Below are 14,742 nucleotides of genomic sequence, written 5' to 3'. Positions count from 1 at the left end.
CATTGGAGCCTTCACACCGCACGTACTCCAGCCCTGCTCCCCTCTAGGGAAGGGCAAGAGATCATTGCAAGGATTTCTGTGCAATACTTGCCTCCAAAACACTTGGGCAGCTTGCTGCCAGCCCCCATCACTGCCTTTAATGGCAGTCTCTGACTTACTGAGTTAATTATCACTGACAGAAACATTACCACATCCTTTAGTAGTCACAGGCAGGATCATTACAGCATCCCTGCTCCTTCCACCACCCAAAATGGCCCCAGTGGCTGGGTGAATTCCTAAGACTCCTGTCTGGGTGCACTGGGCACCCCTCTATTTCTGGGAAGAGCTCTTGAATTCCCTGGTGGGTACGGCATGCAGGCACTTACGGACATAGAACATGAGTTGCCAGACTACCTTTTAATTAATATTTCACTCCCAAATAATTCTAGGGATCTTTTTGCACTCAACTTTAGGAAGTAGCATGCATCCATGTCTGAAACTGCCTGAGGTCACTCCTACGCACCTGTCACCATCGCTGCTGGGAGATGCTCTAATGTCCAGGAAATTGTGAAGAAAGGAGACAGCGAGCAGAGAGGTGAATAGAATCACTGTGATAAGGGTTTTCCAAGGCCTTGCATTTCAGAATAACCAAGTGTCACTAGTTTAAAATAAAGAAAGCTTTCCCTACCAAAGCCTGACATGCTACTAATATTACCATAGAACCATAATATTAGTTAAGTCCCACATGTTTCCTGGAAGTACTGAGCACCCTGCCATCTCCCTTTACACCACATACTGCCTGCTTTATTCAACATTTACAGGTTTGTCACCATATATGGGAAAGGCCCTGACATGCAATGAAAAGAGTGACCTGGGGAAACCAGGTCCCCCACTTCTCCTTCAGGAGAACAAGGTCCACGAGATAATAATATTTTCATCTTTATATGCTTGTAGCTCACTTTTTTTTAATTTACAGAACTCTATTTTAAAAGAGAGTTGGACAGACTTGGAGGAACCAGAAAAAAGAAGCAGTTCCCAAAGTTCACTTGGATATTTTATACCAGATACTATACCTAGTAAGCAATGATGACTGTTCCTAGAAATAGGGTGGCATATATTGACACAGCAGTAGATAATATGGACACTGTTTTCAGGGAAAAGGTTCATAAATCCAGTTTGTAATGGGCTTCATTACTACAAAAAAAAAAAAAAAAAAAAAAAACAACAAAAAAAAAAACCAACACACACACCAATTATCTGCTGTCTTTAGAAAAAGCAGCTTGCAGAGAGCCTTCTTTGCTATTAAATCATAACTAAAATTGCAACAGACAAATTGAAAGGAGACAAATTTCTTTCCACCTTAATAATGAAAGAAAAATTATTATTTAAAATGTAAATATCAATCTGCATTGCTTTAAGGAAATACAGACAAAGATATTCAGAAGGAGGAGAAAAAAAGATCTTTGACCAAGTAGTAGAGAAATGAAAGAAACCCTAGAGTTGCCCTGACTGAATTAGCTTCCATTTGTAGAAGATATAATCAACAAAACACTAGGAACATGTAGAAAGAGTGTGATGCCTACTACATGTAGAAAGAGTGGGATGGCTGCCACTAAAAAGCAACTATATCCCTCACAGATAAGGAATCCCCCCAGAATCTAATATCTTTAAAAATGTACACATTTCTCATGTGAATAGACGACATGGGAGAATGTGAAGGATCTCCAGGTAAGCACAAAGGTCACAGTTCTTTCCTCACTGACCACTAATTATAAGGTACATCTATCTCTGCAAATTTCTCAGCACTCCAAATAGAAAAAAAAAAAAATCAAAATCAAACTCAACCATAAGCATTTTTGAAAGGTTAAAAATGCTATGCTTTCTTTCACAACTGTCATGTCAACAGCTGATAAAATATGAATTCCAAAGTCTCTGCAGCACACCCTGGTGAAGTTTAAAAGCCATCTCTCACAACCAGCCTCACTCCAAAGCTGAGGCTTTTGGCTGTGGATTACCTTACTTTTCAGCATTTATTGCAGAAGAAAGGTTTTCTTGTTAAAGCTCCAGTTCTAGCAGTAGCTGAAGAATGAGCAAAATTTTATATCATGCAAGTCAGCAACACCTGCACTTTTATATATTTAATATTTGATTATTCACAGGATAGAACCCCCCCCCAAAAAAAAAAAAAAAAAAAAAAACAAAAACACCAACAACCACAAGACAAATGTTCATTTTCCTCTTCAAAAAAAAAAAAAAAACACACTAAAATCAAGATCTTTTCTGCTCATGCCTTTGTATCAGCGCCAGAGATGAAGTAAGTGGTTTTGCACATATGACAGAAGTGAATTTGGCTCTAGATATGAATTTTAAAATCTTCTTAAGGAGAAACAGTGACAGAGGAAACTGGAGCAGAGTTTTTCACACATTCATAAACTGAGACAAAGGTGGTGAAGTGAACAATATTTGCTTTGCTGTTATTTATGCTGATTGGACCAAACAGAAAAAGGACAAATCCTTCAGAGATACTATCCCCCCGCCTCCCCTCAACACACACTGCTGAAATCCTTTAATTAATTGTTCTCTTGGGTCAACATTAAGTTATGTTAATAAGCATCTGAGTTCACCCAGAACTGACAGCTGAATCTGTTTATTTGATCCAACATTTTTATCTCGTAAACATGACTTTTACCATAACTAAAAACAGATTTTTTTTTTTCCCTTTCTTAAACTTTTAGAAGGATTGCAGCCATGACTGTTCAAAAGTTCTCATTGCTCATTTTTAAGCAGTGATGGATTTCCAATAGATTTTACCAAAGAGATCTGGAAAAGACAAGAGCATCCTAGAAGTTCTGATGGATTTATTACTGGCTGAATTAAGGATAATCCACAAGACTATATCCCTCTTCTTCCTCTTCAAAAAAAGATACTCTGCAAGGAGATTTTTTTCTATCCTTTTGGAGAAGTAAATGTCTTCAAGGGGAGGGTGGCTCTGAGATAAGACTGAAGAAACTATCACTTCTTTACAAATTATTGTAAGAAAATATAAGCAGCTGATTATCCACCTAGATATCAACCAGATTTAGTTCTAGGTCTAGAACTAAAAAACGGATTTTTTTTTTTTTTAATTTGAGACATCATTTGTAGGACTGAACCCTCTTATTACTTGTTGTGCCAGTTTTTCCCCACATTGCAGCCAGCATTTCTGTGTGGTATGAGGTGTGCTTAGCAGATGAAGATATTTTCTGGTAAGGCAGTGTGCATTTAGCTTGGCTTACTGTTAGTGTAAATTGGCCACATGAAATGTCATTTTTAGATGGAACTAATCCAATGAGCTGGAAGTTATAGAAAATCCGTTCATTGGAAAGGTGATTTCCTGTTCTTTTTTTCATATAAATTGTGCCACAAACCGGACAGTCTTCACATTACACAGAATTAGCCCCCAGTAGCTATGACTCTGGTTTTCCAGTGCTCCCTAGCAAACAAGCTACAAAGGAGCATGAAAGGTTAGGCAGACATTAGAAGGTGTTTTAATGCTAGAAATGAATGGTCTTTCCAGGAGCAGTACATGCCTTAAATTCCCCAACCATTTCCAGTATGTTGGGTGTCACCAGCCTGGCAGGATATTGCACAGCTGGCAGGATCCCAGAAAGCACTGAGCTTTTTAGTTATTCAAGTATTCTTTCAGCATGAGCAAAGATCTTTTTAATGAGAGATGTCAGGTGCCAAAATCAGGTGATTACTGGTTATAAAACTATTAGCCTGGAAAAGTGTCCAGCCCTTGTGTCTCTCATTGCTAAATGACCCACTTTGAGTACATCATTCATCATTGTATGGAGATAGCTTTGTTACTAGAAACAAAGCTTAGACTTTTAATATCGTTAAGGATGAAGCCATCCCATAAAAGCAAAAGCATTTTAATTTGAGGTACTTGATGTGGCTTTTGCTTTTCAAGGACTTGACACAGTGCACTGCAAAACCCTGTGTCTGAGGGTGTTTTTCAATTAATATGTAATGACTTCTTATGGGAGGAAATGTATCTCTCCTGATATATTAATGTCCCTCTATATAGGACTGGAAAGACTTATCGGAGAGACCTTTTGCCAATATCATGAATTATTTAGTTGCACACATTTACAATTATATTGTAATTGGTTTGCTTTTGCCAAGAGGAAGTTGTTTATCATTACTACCTCTGCATTAGCAGGAAAGTTTATAGCACTGGAGTGCTCTGAAGAAAGATGCTTCTGCTTTGGACTGTTTGTTTTCTGCTTTGCTCTAATGGTTGTTTATGTTTTAAGAACTGGATGGTCCTGTCAAATTCTCCTACCCACAGAAATAAATACAATATAGAATTGTAACTAAATGCACAAATTGTATTGTTCCACTGAATATTTGTTATCATCCAGACAGATTTACACTTCCAATATGGAAGCCAAAGTCAGAGTCAATCAAGCGATTTTCTCTTGAGAACCTACTGCCTGTCCGAAGTAAATGGTTCAGATTCAAATTAGGTTAACTAATGAGCTCTGAGTACCTAGTAAGGATCACAAGTGCAGGAAGTTCATACTATACGGGACTGAAAACAACCAATACCCAGGAAATGCACCGGGTAAGGAGTCTTTTTCCTTAAGAGTCATCTTCGCTAGGTAGCTTATAGAGCAAGCCAAAAACCTGCCATTTTATATGCCTCAACATAAAAATGAAGACAGTCATGTATTGAATATATGCAGAAACTCTGAAGAATGGAAAACAAATACAAATCCTGTGCAGATGCCTCAGTTTTCTTTTATTTTTCTACTTCACAATTAAAATTGTGGAGTGACTAGACAATTCAACATGTTGCTTCCTTGTATTCCAGAATGTTCATTCTCTTTTCACATTTAATGTACTGAAGCATATGCACAATCATGCTGAGCAGAGTAATTGAAAATTAAACAGACAGAATTACTCACAACAGCAATATTTCAAATTCAAATAAGTCCCATAACAACATATGGTATTTAGGACTCAGTCTAACAAAACATCTAGTAGCTGCTTAGATTGAAGCAGGTGCCTGGTTCTTTCTGTGCTGCCGGATCTGCACCTGTATTGTCTGGGACACAATTCAAACCTGCTGGTACATCAGGGGCAGACCTGGTCAAACAGGTTGCACATCAATTTCCTTATTTTCTTAATGGATTCTAATACATCTTCAATATTGAAAGAAATTATTTTATTTTTTTAATAGGAAAGCTGGCATCTTCAAACCTTTTTATTTTATTTTCATTCCTAGAACAGAATTTCCTCATACACACACACCTGTTTATGCATTGGTCAGGAAGCAAGAAGGTTACACTGCTTATTCTTAAAATGTAAATGTCACACCAACTTTGCTTTTTCTTGCAGTGTATGATACCTCTTGGGCATGTCAGAGTGCAAGAACTACTGTTATCAGACAGCATAAGTATCATCTCCAAATACCTGGGAGACAAAATAGGAGCAGTCTAATGCTAGATACCTGATGTATACACAGAAGTTTGGAGCAGCAGAAATACTGCTGCCTGAACACTAATTTCAGTCTGGACACAGCAAGGATTTCTGGGGGAGAAGCCATAGTTCTAGATTCCTGGATTTCATGGGCACGAGGGAACCGAACTTAACGTTAATTACATTCTTCTTCAATGACAGGTGGCATTATTTTTTTCCCCTCCCCACATGTCATTTAATCTATTTGTGGGAAACTCTTTACCAGTAATGCTTCTTGGCTGGGAAACAATGAGATGTAGAGTAGAAAACTGATGCTCTTCATTACAGTAATTTCCAACCTGTCTGACAGCAATAGGAATTCAATTACAGTCCTCCAGTGGCAATAAGCTCCGTGCACTAGATCTTAATTGTTCAACCATTAGTTTGCAATTTGCATTTGTACTGTAGTGACAGCTGACTGTTTCCATCAGTAGTAGACATTTATATTCACTAAAAAACAAATATATCAGTAGATCTAGCTCAGCAAGGAAGCTTTCTATAGTGATAGAAAACAGGTTATTTACTTAAATTATTGCAATGATTTGCAGCTCTGGAGTCTAACATTAGCTTTGCTGGACTATTACAGATCAGAAGCACGACTATGCCATCTGAGAAGTAATGATATGTAGTGCCAGAATTGTTCTTGTTTTGATTCCCTTCAAGCCTCCTAAATTAAAAATAAATCAAATGAAATTGTATATAATTTTTTTTCCAGCATAAGCAGGTAAAAATCTGAGAAGGATACACTTTTGAAGCATGCATGTTTTCAATTTACACATGCATAAACACAAACAAATGTATAGCTGTGAGGGTGTAAACAAACACTTTAATTTTTACTCTATTTTTTAATGTGTAAAGGAATAGCCCATGTATGCAACCTGGGCACAGGAACAAGAAAAACATCTCCTAGCATAAAATGTTCCTTAGGTAACTGATGTCAGTCCCTCTTTTTGCATAAGCTTGGAAATTTGTCTGGTTTTGTGTGACACTCCTCTACCATATTAAGATGTCTGAGCATTGCTTCATAAAGCAACAGACACAGAACAGGTGAAGGCAAAGAAAACCTGTACAGGGCAGGTTTGCAGTGCCTACTCTTCTGGGGCATCTACTTGCTGGCTCATTCTAGCAGACAGAGCCCATCTTCCTGCTGGTGTAAGGACAGCAGCTCTTCCAGTAACAACAGCTATACAATAAAAAACACTCCTCTAAGAGAAAGAGCCACTGTGCAAAGTTTATCCAGTGCAGTGATGTTAGTAATGGAGTGGGCAATTCCTTCCTTGAGGAACTTACAAAAACAACTTGGCAGCCCGGTTTTGGAAGATGCAAGAGGGCTTAGCAAATCATAGCATGTGCAGCACCAGCATTAAGGCCACCTACTTACTAACAACCCATTACTGGCCACAGCCAAATAAAACAAAACTTTGCCGATGGCTGCAGTCAGAAACCCCTTGTCTCGAGAGTACTTGGACAATGCAGTGGTAGTGATGTATTAACTCAGTAGCCCATGGCCTTCACTTCCCAAAGTATATATTAGCATTTATTTACAACCATTGCCACAAAGCAAGGTGGGAAAACATGGTTCTTCTACTAGGACACGAAAGGAGATCAATCTTGCCCAGGTATGAGCTACCACTATTGAAGAACTACATGAGCGTAAAGGGAATTTCAAGATAGGGAAAGCGAAAGGTCAGGACTGAAATTCAGTAACTGAACAACACGGGGGAATTAGGCAAAACACCTGCCCATACATCACCTTGAATTGGCACCTTGCTTCAATCTTCACCACTTTTTTTTTTTAAAAAACATGTTATTAAGAACTGTGGAAAATAATGACAACATTACTTTGTGTCCTGCAGGCAGCTGCCTTGCCCTGATGAATTACTGCTGCCTCTCACCACACAAACCACCCCAAGGCACGGAGAACAAGGGAAACATTTTTGAGGGAGGAAATATCAGTTTTCTGGCTCAGGCTAAAAATCCTTTTACTTTCATGCAAATAACAGCCTGAGACTAGCAGTCCTGGGACTTGACCAAGCACAAGCCTCTCAGCCTAAAGATGCAATGTAATTTACCAATTTCTAATTAATTCTGTGGCGTTTCTATACTAATGAGCCCAGAAGTAAGACTGCTTCTGAGAGTCCTTTAGCAAGGAAAAGAGGAAACTTTCTTCCATAGTTTTCCCTGTTGCAGACTCTGTTTAGATTGTTGGTATTATTTGTCAAATGCATCCTCTGGCATCTTAGATCTAAATAGTAATTTGTTTGACAGATTTTATTTTCTGGAAAATGCTGTACCTGCAAAAACAGACAGAAAAGCACCAGAAAAATTTTAGATGACAATTTTCCTTTGACTTTTCTCTATCAGGAAAACAAACATTTTCTGTTCGGTGTAAAACAACCTGCTTTAGTTAACTAAGCTGAATCATGCCAGCTGAGCCTTGATGGGCATAGAACTGAGTTGCGGTGCCTCAGAAGTGTTAGAGTTCAGATATTTCATGTGTATTTTGCTTCCAAAGGCCAGGAAACCCACAGCACTAATTTCTAAGGTCAAAACCCTATGCATTATGGGATTACCCTTATCTTAATCTAATTTATTATTTATTAAGTTATATGGAATCAGTTAAATCAGCAGAAGCAAGATGAATTAGTATCTGTGTTTTCAAGGAAATTTCTCTGGTGGACGAGAGGAGGTTCAGCACATAAATACCAAGTAGGATGTGGTTCAGATCCCGTGCAGTATGGAAGTAGGTCACTCACTACTATGTTGCCCAGAAGGAAAAAAAAAAAAAAAGTCTACTGGGTGCAGGATAAACAAACAGGCAGGCAGCTCTTTTAAGGCTGTGAATAATACCGGTAAAATGTTCTTGACAGTATTAATTTTATTATCACATTTCTGTAAAATCTCCCCATACTTCCTTCCTTACTAAAACAACAGAGATGTGAGACTTTATGACTGGAACAAGCAGTATTTCAGATGAGCAACAAGGTACTGTATGAATACCATGTGAGAGCACTGCAAGAGAATAGTAATAGTGCTGTTTTGATCTTCATAACTACTTCAAAAAGGGTAAATCTCTATCAACATAAGGTATGCAACTCCTCCAGAACATGTCAGATGTTATTGTCAGCTCTCAGCTGCCTGTTCTGAGCCTGATAATAGCACGGAGTTGTAATGAGTGTGCTGGCAGAAGCACTAAAAGCAATACCACCTAAAAATCAATGGAGCATGTACCCTTCAAGCCAGTCTGGTGAAGTAACACCTGAGATAACACTTGATGTTATTACAGCTTTGTATGCAACATTTATTCATACTGATTATGTAAGACAAGCCTTTTAGGCACACACCCCACATGATTAATCAATGTTATTATTCAACATAAACACAGAAACACAGACTGGTTGAATTTGTTTGTTTGTTTTTTATTATTATTATTTTTTAAAGGAACATATCTCCCTTCTGCTATGAAAGACAAGTAACGAAACCAAAGGTTACCATTTAAAACTACATAGAGAAGTGATATCTGTATTTTCTCCTTTGCATAAACATAACTGTTTGACTATGCATCAAACATTTATTCCAGTGAGCTTTGACTGTAGAAGACACTACTATGATTCATCATGCATCTATGTTTACTAAATTTTATAAATAGGGGAAAATAGGCTGTAAATGCTGTTTTATGTTTTAAATCACTGTTTAGCAAAAAAGTCTCTGGAGTAGTAGTACTAGGAATTGAGATGAAAGTTAAATAGGCATGCGCTTTCCCTTTATACAGCAAGCTTAGATTGATGGGATAGTAAATCTTTTAATATGGGTCCAACAAAGAATAAGAAGATTCAAACTGCAGAATCAGGCAGATTCAGTCTTGCCCTGAACCAAGCCCCGCTATGCAGAACAGGGCTCAGTCTCATGGCCTGCCCTCCCCCAGACTGTTAGGAGCAAGCAAAGATCACCTAAGCTTTGTTTTATTTAAATGAAAAGGGATTCAACAGTAAAAATATTTTTAAAATGTGAATTCTGCTTCAGCTGCTGCTTTGCAATGCCAAAGTGAGGCACTGCTTGCCACAGCAGCTGAGGTTTTGCTCCAGGCACAGCACCTACCCAGAGTGGAGGCTGCAGAAGGATCGACAGGCAGCTGCCTGCTTCTTCCAGGCAGCTTGCCAGTCCATCAGGGCTATGCTAATGCAGGAGCAGACAGCACCAGCATGCAAGAAAATGCTCATGTTGGAGGCTTTTTCCTCCTCTTTATAAATATGCATGTGGACAAATCCCCAGACCATCAGTGTGAACTCAGGGAGTTCAGAGGGAGAATGTCAGGATATTTCTGCATCCAGGTTGTTTCTCTTTTCCTTTGCTTTTTGCTGAAAGAACAGAATGCACATCAGGATCAAAGTGATCACCTGGGTCTTGTTGGCATGCTGGTGACATACCCAAGAGCTGACAGACCCAAATTTATGCACACAGCCTGTGCCTGGCAGTGAACTGTGCAAGCACGTGCCCCAAGACCAAACTCTCAGAGCACAAAAGAAGTGGTTCAACTAAACAGCAAACAGCAACAGCATCGGCCTCATTGAGGATTTACACATAATCATGTCTTACACCACAAAACAAAGTTCACTCCAATGCCTTAATGGAAGAGGCCTAACCCAAGCAACCTCATCAGGAGTTTCCTCCTGATTTTGGCTCCTGACTGCACATGGGGCAGGCATCATGGCCTTTTATATATTGTGCTAGTGTAAGGCACAATACTAACTTTACCCTCCTGATTTACACGCTAAATGAGATGTAATAAACTGTTTTCAACTCAGTTTGTGGTTTCCTTAGTTTTGGATTAAATTTTTAGATTTGCTTTAAAAATAGTTTATACTTGCATTAATATTACAGAAAAAGCTGATTAAATCACAATACAATTTTCACTAGTTTACTTCTAAAGACTTTCAGAAATAAAGCAGCAAAAAACCACCGTCTTTCTAGGCCTCAGATTTCCGCTGTCAGGGTGTATGTTCACATCCCTGAACAACATCCAGAAATTCCTATTCTGCTAGAAGAGATGTTAAAATAAGCAGACACATAAGGTAAGCTTAGTATCCCTAAAGGGAAAAAAAGGAAGCTTGGGTTGCCTTTAAGTATCATCTATTTCTATGAAAAAATTAACTAATGCTCCAGAACTGTGAAAGTTTCGTCTTTGCATCTTTTTCTTACACCAAACTTCAGAGTAAAGTAGAGCATGCCTCTGAATGGAGCAATGCATGTACATGCATTGGCACAGAAAATACAAATGCTCTTGTCTTTGGTAACCGGGTAGCAAAGGAAAATCAAGCACTTAACGGTTGCAAGATTCACGAGGAAGCATGTGGAAAGCTAAATAAGGCCAAGATCATCTTTCTCTCATGAAGATATACAGGTTAAAATTGATTACTGCTGTTTTGTTATAAAGACAAAGGGCTAAAATAGATGGCCCTCAGTTCCTGAGAGTTCCTTTATATTCAGTGCAGCCTTCAGCAATTTTAATTAACATGTTAGTCTTTAGCAGCTTATCATTTTCTAGTGTCACAGATGATCTCCACATGTATTCTTTCTTATTCAAGTGAAAAGTCACTTGTGTCTTGAAATAATTGTGCTATGGAAAATAAAATAGAGAGGAAACCTACTACAGAAACTAAATGTTAATGAAGTACTGAATATTGCTGGCAAGTAGTCCACAAACCCCCAAATGTCAGACCAGCAAGGAAATAACTTTAAGTAGTATAATCAAAATCTTGCCAGCAGCAAACAGAAAAACATCCCTCTTCTCTGAGATAATTTGCCTAGGGAAGGAAAGGAAATACAGTATTTCTGTAAGCAAAGGCACTATCAAATATCTCCTCAGCACCAGGGACTGTATCCACCTGATTTCTGTTCATGGCTTCCCATTAAATTATCTAGTAAAATTCAATTTCTCAATCCATATCATGCAGGTGGCTCTAGGACCTGGGCCTAGAGTACATGAAGATTGCCTAATGCTCCAGGAGAGCTCTGTTTGTCACAGCACAACTTCAGCCATAAAAGCACATCTTTGAACAGCAGAGCTTTCTTAGGGCTCAGTACCAGGCAACAAAACAAGTCCCACAGGAACGGAGGATTACCCAAGATCTTCCTCTCATCTTCTGCTCTAATGCAGCAGAGCCAGCTTGACTGCAAGAACTGGAGCAGGTTGATCATTTTAATATTATATTGCACTCTGCTACATGAATTCCTCCTCAGGGGAACAGACTGTGAAAGAAAATGACCCATACCAGCACATCTGAGCTCGGTGCTTGCAGGAAGGCATAGTGCAGAGATTAGGAGCATCTAAAGGAAGGGCAGGAGAGGAGTGGAGCCAGAGGTACAGTAAAGAAACAGCTGGCAGCTGAGAGAAGGGAAATCCTATGCATCTTAGGGTTATTGCCAAATTCAAATTAGAGAGACAACCAGCAGGTCAAGATGGTCATGAATAATCAGTTCTATTTCAGATTTGCAGCCGTTAATACACATTTCTGACTATGAGCTCCTTCACTTGTACACTTCCCAATCCTTTTCTATTCCCAGTACATCACACATCATCAAGGATCATGTCATCAGAAAGGAATTAGTCTCATTCCCAACAGCTTTGGCACTAGATCACCTCATCAACAAGAGATGGACAAACTAGAGATAGTTCAGAGAAGAGCAGTAAGAATTGAGACAGAGGGGGACTAGCTTATTAAAGATTAAAAGAGCTAAATCTGTGTATCTTGGTTCAGTGGCAGTGTCAGGGGAGCACAGATTAACTATGAAGCTTTTTAGGGCATAAAAATGAAAAATGGGGATTTAAGCTGTAAAAAAGGATGTGTATAACTAGAACAAGTGAAAAGGAAAAATAAAGGATCTTAAGGTGTTACTCTATCAGTTCAGAGTTTAGACTCAAACTTTTGTATAATCAGGATATACTTAATAGTTAAAGCAGTTGATTAAATTGGCCTTCAGGAAAGCTACAATGAAAATTTATTTTAACACTGCATAAAAAGTCTTTATATTACTTGGTAAAAATCATAGCTGAGCATATAAACATAGATCTCTTCCATGCAAAGATGACAGCCATTTGTGTCATTGGACATCCTACCTCAGGCAGGGTAGTGCCTTCCTGTCTACTTTTTATTCAGAAGTTCAAGGTGAACATCAAAAAAGTCATAAGTAGCTCCATTCCATACATTTCTTTTTCAATTTACTAAGGTTTGGATCAAAGCCTTTTCAAACAAAAAGGAAAAGCTTCCATCATTTAGTGAGTTTGAGTTAGGCTATAAGGCTATTCCTCATGAGCTAATTGAGCAATATAAAGGTGACAGATTGAGTAATTCACTGGTTTGGATTTTTTCCTGGGGGTCAGGACCCTGTGGCACAGTAAGAATCTCAGGCTATGCTAACTTCACTTTTAACATTAAAGTCTCAGACAAATGATTCTGAAATGATTACAAGAAGGTAGCCTTCAGAAAATATCTCAAACTCATGGCAAGCCTGCATCATCAAATATTCTTTTTTAGTGTCTGTTCTATTTAAGTACATAACCATCAGTTTATGGGGCTTTTTCACAGAAAGGTTGCCTACTTTGCTTTTCCATTTAAAAACTGAGACCATTTATTGAGCTTTTAGCAGACTTCTGGTATTAAAACAGCGCAGCATATATCACATATCATAAAACGTGTGATCAAAGGAGACTAGCTCCTACTAAAGTTTCTTCTCTTCTAATCTTCCCTCCTCAGGCAAAAACCTGCATGAATAGATAAGTTAGTCTCATGAGATAGATGAAACTTTGATAACAAAGCTAATGCTACGCTGATACTCATTCAGGTTTTTCAAAATGCTTTTATGCAGTGTGATTAAAGAAAACAAGACCTTACTTTCTTCTGATATTCATGTATTTTTTTGCTAACAAAATAAAGGCAAGATTGTATCCTGTGTGTTTTTTGAAGTGCAAGAAAAACATTATTATCAACTCCCGTAATGTTTAACAAGGGAAAAAAATGTAGAGGTGGGAAATGGTCTTGTTTTGGATTGTGTACACAGATAAGCTAGTAAAATACAGCAAGGCAGCCCAGGATAGTCTCTTTAATGTATTCTAATATGCAGCCAAAGAAAACCCACAATGAAAATGTGTTCATAAAGCTTCTGATAAACTCAATTAACACAAGTGGGCAACGTGGCCTTGCTGTAGTTTGCTGAGGAATAGGGAGATGAACATTTTAGATATTCACTTGTTTCCTTGTGATTTTAAGAGACCTAAGAACTAGTCCAAAAACTGTAATGACATATTTTGCAAAACAGCTAGAAGATTTAGTGTTCTTTTAAGCACTGAGACATAAGGGACAAGACCATTGGACTTAAAATCCCTGCCAGCAGCTTTAATGAATAAATAAAAGCAAGCCTTTTTGCTGTTACCATACCAACATGAGCCAAGGATGATTTTTTTTTCCTACATATGGACATGCAGAAAAAAACATTTACTTAAAATAATTACATTAGCTTTCTACTAGCTGGGAGGAAATACCTCTATTTGTCTCATGAGTTATAAAAAAAAAAATTCTGGCTTTCCTTCAAGAAAAACTTTGCACATTTAAGGAAATTTTCTATGGAAGCAAACTGGAGAAGAATAGTAGGTGGGTGGGTGTCAAGGCTAGGAATTGTTTCACAAATGCTGCACGGTGGGCTCTCCACTGGCTCATGCCCAGCACCCAGACTGTAACTGCTACCCAAAGCAGTCCAAAGCAAAATTAACAGCTAAACTAGAAAGCTCAGATTAACAGACTGCAAGGAAAGCTATCTTTTTAAGAGGATTTGCACTAATTATATAAAGTATCAAAAAAAAGAAAGGTTCAGAAAATAATAGATTTTAAAACCTTAAGATTAATATGTACACTGATCCTGAACTTCTCACTATCCTGAATTCCCACAGAAAAATGCACTCAGGATGCCTAGTAAAGACAAAACATGGTTATTTTATGGAAATGATTACTTGGTAACGAATTACTTAGAGTTCCCTTCCACACTAGTGTAAATCACTAGTGAAGTAAATAGCAAAATCAATAACCAGGAAACCTGGTCTCATTTTTGTAATTAAGGAAACAGACAGAATCCATACATAATTGGTTCCTAGCAATCAAAGGGGTAATTGCAGTCTGCCTGCCTTACTGCTCCTATGAGCTCATTCCTATGCAGGTGCAAAAGAATGCCTCTCTCTCTCTCTCTCTCTATATATATATATATATA

This window comes from Aythya ferina, assembly GCF_964211825.1.
Source record: "Aythya ferina genome assembly, chromosome: 14".
Classification (NCBI taxonomy): domain Eukaryota; kingdom Metazoa; phylum Chordata; class Aves; order Anseriformes; family Anatidae; genus Aythya; species Aythya ferina.
Note: the sequence above shows the minus strand (reverse complement) of the source record.